The sequence below is a fragment of the Miscanthus floridulus genome, chromosome 8 (genome assembly GCF_019320115.1).
Source record: "Miscanthus floridulus cultivar M001 chromosome 8, ASM1932011v1, whole genome shotgun sequence".
Classification (NCBI taxonomy): Eukaryota; Viridiplantae; Streptophyta; class Magnoliopsida; order Poales; family Poaceae; genus Miscanthus; species Miscanthus floridulus.
The window spans coordinates 105,087,132-105,095,029 of record NC_089587.1 but is presented as its reverse complement, the minus strand read 5'-3'; the positions used below and the strand labels follow the sequence as shown (position 1 = coordinate 105,095,029).

Sequence of the window (7,898 nt, the reverse complement as noted above, 5' to 3'; positions counted from 1 at the left end):
TTAGAAAGCCAAACTAATATCACGACAAGGCATGCTATGTGATAACGGAGGTCGAACCAGACGGGCAGATCCTTGAGCCATATACATATAGGGCGAAATTCCATAATCACATCGGGTTTGTAGTTAGAGATAAGTTGAACCCAGCTATCCATAGCTAGAATCTGGTACCTATGAGCGAAAAGGTAGACCTATGGGAGAAGCTGAAGCAGAACTTTAGGTTTCCGGAGGGAACGCACGAGTTGGTACAACAAAATGCTTTTAAGATAATGGGGCAGAGCTTTCGACGTTGGCGGTCAGATCTGAACAAGAACTTTATCCAACAGAAGTTAACTCCTTTCCATGAGTATGGCAACATAACTCCTAGTCAATGGGAGGAGCTCATGGCTGAGAAGACTTCAGAGGCATCATTGTCCCTCAGTGCCCGTAACAGCGAGCAGGCAAAGAAGAACCAACACTACCCTCGTCTAGGCCCCGGTGGCTACGCTGGCAAGCAAGAGGTCTTTAGGAAGATGGACGCAGAGGCCGAAGCTATCGGGCATATGGAAGTGCCAAAGTTGAAGCCACGCCTTAAACAGTGGATATACGCGAGGAGTGTTGGTTCATCCGGTAGTAGCCTCAAGTTTGCTAAGCCGGAGACCGGAGAGGTAGTATCAAAAATACTGAAACTTGCTGAAGACAAGGAGAAGGGTGCATTCAACCCTTCTAGAGAGAGGGACGAGCTTACTGTTGCCTTGGGAAACCCCGAGCACACAGGATGCACCAGGGGGCTAGGGAAGAGGATGTCCTGGAAGCATGGATTCGTAGAGGAGAGGCACATGTACAAGAAACATGGCAGAGACCGAGAGTCTAATCTTGAGCGCCAAGTGAAGGCTCTAGTTGAAAAGATGTTGGTGGAGAAAGGACTATCTACGATGGAGCCACAGACACCAATGGGGCCGCCCAGAGAACTGGTGGTAGTTGGTAGCCCTCCGGATGTTCCCAGCAGTCAAGGTTCCAATGCAACCGGAACCCCCGTCGATCGCATGTAGGCGCCAACCAGTTGTAAATTGGTGGTTTCGATGGGCAGGCAAAACATGATCATTGAGGTGGCAACGGGCGTGGCACATCCTCCGGGCGGCACGTGGCACAATAGGGACATCCCGCAGGATTACACTCGGGTCGAGGTGCATACCGTGAAGCCCGAGTTCATGACTTGGAAGATAGAACACCCTACTCCCGAGGGGCTCATGTTACTCGGAGACGTCATGAACCAGTTCATCCTCTGGCATAGACGGGACATTGTATTGACTGAGTCTTCGCCAACTCTGACTGAAGTTCATCCTCGGGAGCGACCCGTCGAGGACGGGGAGGTATACTCACCGGCCCATGACCATGACCACCACACGCTAGAGACTTCTCCACCTCGTATCGAGCAAGGGCATGATGACATGCCACATCCTTCTCCACCTCGTATCGAGCATGGGCATGATGACATGCCATGTCCTTCTCCAGCTCGTACCGAGCAAAGGCATGATGAGATGCAACATTCTTATCAACAAGCGCAGCTGATACATGAACAACAAGTGTCTCATGAATAGCAATTGCCTCGTGAACAGCCGATACATGAAGAACAAGTGGCCCCTAGAGCAGGTGATGCACAAGTTGACAAGGACATGCCCGAATGGGAAGCTCGAAACAAAATCTCAATCAAGATAAGGCCATCGTATGTGGGCATTAATGATGTCTCGTCGGTGCACAAGTGGATGGCTCATGACCAGTTCAAGCCTAAGAACCAAGTAAAAGAATTCAGAGCACTAGCTTTTGAGGAGGGTACCACTGAGGAGGGCACCACTAGCAAACTGCACAAAGGGTTTAACAAGTATCCAGCTGTTGATAACCTCAAATGGTCAGATGATTGCCCGGATAAATACGAAAAAGGCAAGAACTTCCTACCAAACCGAGTCCTACAGTGCCTGCCACATGGAATGAGAAAGTTCCACGATTGGTACTTGCGTGCTCAGATAACAAAACTAGAAATCTTACAAGTATGGATCCCTGCCGGCACATTTGGAGCCCCAGGTGGGCAAATTGCTGTTGAGTTTAAGGATATCCAGGCATGCTTCCACCTCGGACGAATGGAAACGAATCTGATTCGCATATGGTGCCTGTAAGTCCTTGCCCTCTCGATATGATATGAATGTAATCTTTTAATTTTGTTGTAACTAACCCGCGCTGTGATTTGTAGAATGCAAGCGGACTTTGTGAAAAAGAGGCCAGCTCTGAAACACGGGTATATAGACCCTTCACCTATAGCATCAACAAATTTTAATTACCCTAAAGAGTGGAAACTAGATTGCAAAGAACTAGGAGCTGGAAAGACACTTAAGAAGAAAGAGGACATCAGGAACAAGAAAATATTGGAAGAGTCCCTCAAGGTTGCGGCATACATTGCCCTATGTTTTAAAAATCTCAAACAACACGATGATATATGGATACCATACCACTTCAAGTAAGTTCGACTGTATACTTAGCTTTGTTCAAATTACTTTGTTCGATGCAAAAGAGCTTATGTGTTCCTTCTATGACTAAATTCATGCAGCGATCACTGGATTTGCATAGGCGTCTGGCTCTCACATAGCATGGCATGGGTCTTTGATTCAGCGGATTTCCCAGTTGAGACATACAAAGACTTCATAACAATTGTCAAGACGTATACATATTGACAATCCTCATTTTAGCTACTATGTTTGTATACATACTTGTAAGGTTCAATGTGGGATACTAACAAGTTGCATTTGCTAAAACCATTGAAACATGGCATTCAGGCACTATGTCCAGGAACATAAGGGGAGGCATCATCCAAATAGGAAGGAAAAGTTGTATGTCAAAACTCTATGTGCGGTAAGTGTCATTTACTTTGGTACTCCATATATTACGTGTCTGTCAATAGCATTACTTAACATCTCCATATGCAAAACACACAGTGCCCCAAGCAGAAGCCTGGGAGTCTACATTGTGGATACTACACATGTATTATGATGAGTACCATCGGTGGCTACAACAGAAACCCCAATCTGGTAAGTTTGAACCTCTTCGCTCGTAGTATGAAAAGTTCGCATATGTTGTGATATAGTAAACCTAACTTGTTCTCTTGTAGTTGGAGAAAGATAAAGACACGAGAAGGAACCCATACAAGGATGACGAGCTCTTAGAGATGGTCGGCGACCTTTGCAACTTTATAATGGACCAGATTGTGTATCATAAAGGCACTTACCATCATCTTCTTTCCGACTTAGGTAGTAATCCTCTGTATCAACACCTTCGGGAGACTGATAGGTTAGCCCTAGGTCGTTGATGACAATGTGGACTTGTGGTATGATTTGGATCAGACTTTGGAACGGTTTGGACTTTGTTATAATGATGGAGTTCATAATGGACTATGTTGTAATGATAGACTTTTGTGAACTATGATTTGTGATGATGGTCTTGTGTTTGTGGATGTATATATGTATATTTGTGGCGGTCAGATTTGAATTTGAATTATTTATTTTTTGCTGGAAAATCCACTGTAGGGGCGGTTCTTGATTGAACCGCCCTTACAAATACACACAGCAGGGGCGGCTGGTGATACAGCCGCCCTTACAGAAGTCCACTACAGGGGCGGCTGATATTACCAGCCGCCCTTACAGAGGGAACTGTAGGGGCGGCTGAAAACACCAGCCGCCCCTACAGAGGCACCCTCTATAGGAACACCCTGGGAAGGCCGGCTGGCGCAGCCGCCCCTACAGAGGCTCTAGAGCCGCCCCTACAGTAACATTCTGTAGTAGTGTCACCTCCCGTTCACCGCCATCCCGATGGTTGCCGCATGTACCTGCAATCGGGTATGGCCCTAGGATCCCCGGGATGATGCGTACCTTGGGTGGTGGTCTGAACCACCTAGATTCACGAAATTGCCGTTGCTCAATTGGTTTTAGTTTTGCTGAATTTGTTGTTCCCACTTCTTTAACCTCTCGTTGGGTTTCATCAAACCTCGCCCAACGAAATCGAACTGGTGTAAATTTGAGCTTCAGAGTCTCTTCCTCCACTTCATCAAATGGAAATTCCTTCTCCGCTGTTGTATGTTTGAACCACCGATTGACTCGAAAAGGTAGTTCGTACTTCTTCTTCTTCTTCTTCTTCAAACCGATCTATTTCGCCTCATGCAAGCAGGGGAATTCCTCTCCTCTGAATCGACATGGAGAAGCAGGTTTCTTACATCTCACCGCAGCAATATCTTCCTTCGTCTTCCATCCCTTCCTTCCCTAAATCCTCCCCTCAGACGCTGCAACACCTCTGTACCTCTCCACCGTGTTATTCACCGGAGCTGTAGGTGGTGACTTCAACTCCGGGGAGGCCTGGCCGCTAGGGGATGTAGGCGCTTCGCCCTCAAAACCGGTCGTAGGTAGATTCACCTTTCTCTAGGCATCCTGTAGATTGGTGAGCGTCGCAACATCCTCAGACAACAACGCGGGGTCTCTCCGAGGAGGAGAGGCCGCCAGAGAGTTCTCGTGAGGGTCGTCGCCATGGAGGAGCGGGGGTGGCGTGGGGGCTAAGGGAGAGAGATGGGCCATCGAGTAGGTGAGATCACAAATTTCCATCTACGTCGACGACATGTCTATGAAAACACAAGTGTTAGGTAACTACACCATACTAAATACTATTTAGTACGAAGTATCACTCAATCATTTTTGTGTCACTTGATTAGACCTAAGCATTTTGTGGCCGGTCCGAAAAAAAAGACCTGTTATTTCGGGCCGACACTACTACACAAACTTTTATGGAGGCGGGCGTTTTTGATTTTCCGCGGCGGGCAAAGCCGTCCGCCGCGGCCTAGAGGCCACGGTAAATCGTGGTTTAACCGCGGCGGGCGGCTTTGCCCGCCGCGGTTAACCGATTTACCACGGCGGGCGATGTAACGTGCCCGCCGCGGTAAACATACTTTTACCACGGCGGTCACGTTGAACCGCCCGCCGCGGTAAATTATTTTACCGCGGCGGACACGGTACAGAGCTCGCCGCGGTTATGTTCGTTAGCCGTGGCGGGCATTATTATTTGCCCGCCTCGGTAAATTTTTTCCTGAATTAAAAAAAATACAGCAGCCATATAATTAAATTCAAATTCAAATTTAAATTCAAATCACATCCAGATTTCACAAATTAAACTTAAAAAGTATGCAGGCATTACACATGAGATAATATACATATATATACATTCACTTAGTCGTTCTTGTCATTGTTAATTCATTACATTTACATATTAAAGTCGTTATACATGCCCTAAGGAGTAATCTTGCGGACGCATCATCGTGGGCCATTTCCTCAGCCTCTCGTACTCCGGTAAAATCGCTAGCTGGCTGTTCTCATTGAAGAACGTGCTCCCTTCAAGCACGCATTTGTCTAAGACAAACTTACATATGTCCGCCTTTGTCTGCTTGAAGGAGTGTTGGGTGCTCTGCACGTCTCTCCACCAGTTCAATCCATTCTTGAGCACCCTCCAACTGCTGCTGTACTGCTTGCACTCCCTCAGGTACTCACAGACGTAGAAGCCACAGGTTTGTGATCCTACCGGTTGTTTGGCACACTGCATGATCGATACACAAGCATTAGAATACAGGCATTAGAACGCTTATGAACAGAACGCACAATTAAACCTTTCAAATACTTACCGAAAAGTTGCGTCTGATTTTGATGCGGTTCTTATGCTTAGCCTTAAAATTCTCTGTTCTTCGATCATAGCATTCAGGATCCTTCACGTACTCCTTATAAGCGCTATATGAAATGTACTAGTATTAGGCAGGGCATTAGAACGCATATGAGAAGACAGTTCAGTCACTTACACTCTGAGGCAATCTTCAAAGGCCTTGTACCCTTTTAAGTTTGGCATTCTCAACGAATCAAATACGCAGGCCCTGCCATCCTGAGGGTAGATGATAAATGCAACCCAGTGACCCTCGAGGCCTTGGCTGCGCCATTGAAACAAAATACATGTTACAATGAGAAATAATAATACTAGCTAGCTACCCACTTATCTCTACAGGCATGTCTTCGACTTACCCAAAGTGGTAAACCGTATGGCGCCCGCTATGGTAAACCGAATTAACCGCGGCGGGCTATTCATACCGCCCGCCGCGGTAAATAACGATTTTCTGCGGCGGGCAGGTAAGGTGGCCCGCCGCGGTAAACCAATTTCCCGCAGCGGGCGCCCCGGTGGCCGGCCTCGCTGGCCGGCCACCGGTTAACCGTGGCGGGCAAAAAAGGTGCCCGCCACGGAGCGTGTTTTGGCCACGCTGCGCAAATTCATTCCTGTAGTAGTGCGAAAAAGTCCCGCCCATGACCGTCCCACTGCGTAGGTCAGGACTGGACTTGGGCGGTCGTCCACGCATTTTATAGTGTAAAGCAAAAGGACATCATTTTGGGCCGGGCTCGGGCCAAGAAAAATTTTTCTGGGTAGCGGGATCTGTGCCCAGGCCCTGTCCAATAAGGTTCGCGGGCGGGCTAAAACCCATTGGGCTTGGGCCAGACTCAATTTGCTCAGGTCTACATTTTTTATCATATGCACAGTGCTTGGTTGGTCTGTTCCACTCATCCTGCATGAGCTGAGCTATAGAAAGCTGAGCGAGAAGTCTGTTTGGTTGGTTGCATGTTTGCATGAGCGGATGCAATTTCATGAGTCGATACAGGCTGGTGGGATACGCCTAAATCAAGCTTCACTACTGGGCCTGGCAGACTGGATACTGGATACAGGATGAGGGTGACGGACCCATGTGTCAGTCTCACAGGCTAGACAAGCTGCATCCGCTCATACAGTCAACCAAACAACATCTCAGTTTTTTTTTTTTTTTTTTTTTGTATCCGCTAATGCAACCCCACCAAACAACTTCATTTCTGAAATACGGTTCCACTCAGTTCGTATCCTCTCAGCCAAGATATACGATACAAGCACCATACACCGATGGAACACACCCAGTGTTCTTGTGCTACCATGCATCTAGGTTTTCCTCCCATACTAGCTGCATCATTCATTATGTATTAAAACTCACTTAAAATAACAGTTGCTAAAGATGAATTGAATATATCAAACGCGTGTACATGCAGCCCTGCAAGCTAACACAAGTACTATGAAAAATTATCTAGGGCAGGAATCAGTGCCCACTAAGGTCCTAACAACGCTCTGCCAGAGCATCTACCTAGTTTGGAGGATCAACATCAACTAATTATAATAGGTAATGAGAGCTTCTACTAGCAAATAAACACCAAAATGAGACCAACAAGGTTAAAATATTTTTAAGCTTGGTGCCATAAGATAGAGCATGATTTTAGAAATAAAACTAAAGCTAGTTTTCCCAATTTTCTGAGCTAAAACAAATTTTCTACAAACTTTCTAAGATTACACCAAATTATATGTTTTTTTAATTGCATATTTTTCATGTAAAAATTATTTGATAATTTTTTGAAAAAAATGGATGGATTTGTGGATATTTTTTATAATATATTTAGTTCTATTTATCTTTCTGAACTTTCAATTTCATTCGATTTACACCGCTCGCGGCTAAGCAACGTCATCAATATCACTTAGTATGCAAAAACAAACGGCTTCAAAAGTTAAAGGGGTAGTTAAATTCTCGCTCGAACAATCGTGAAAATTGAGGGGGGTGTTAAAAAACCGCTCTTGTTCCTTCCCTCCTTCGAATGTGGCTAGCTAGCAAAGGGCTTTGGTGCCACTAAGAGAAGACGGTACTGAAGCTGCTGTGCACTGTTGGTTGAGTTCAACTCGTACTCGTTGTATCTTCGAGACATGGACTGATTGCAAACACGCACTCACACCGTCACACGATGGCATGCACATGCACCACATATCCATGTTGGTTGTCGGAATATGAT

General features: G+C 46.2%; 1 long non-coding RNA gene and 1 pseudogene across 1 annotated transcript; both read left to right on the top strand.

Moving 5' to 3' along the window:
• The first annotated feature begins 410 nt into the window (after positions 1-410).
• LOC136469679 (uncharacterized) lies at positions 411-2,678 on the top strand (annotated as a pseudogene).
• A 77-nt stretch (positions 2,679-2,755) lies between these two features.
• On the top strand, positions 2,756-3,357 carry LOC136473157 (uncharacterized). Its single transcript, XR_010762533.1, has 3 exons — positions 2,756-2,880; positions 2,964-3,056; positions 3,137-3,357. It is a non-coding gene; the product is annotated as an uncharacterized lncRNA (long non-coding RNA).
• Positions 3,358-7,898: the final 4,541 nt, after the last annotated feature.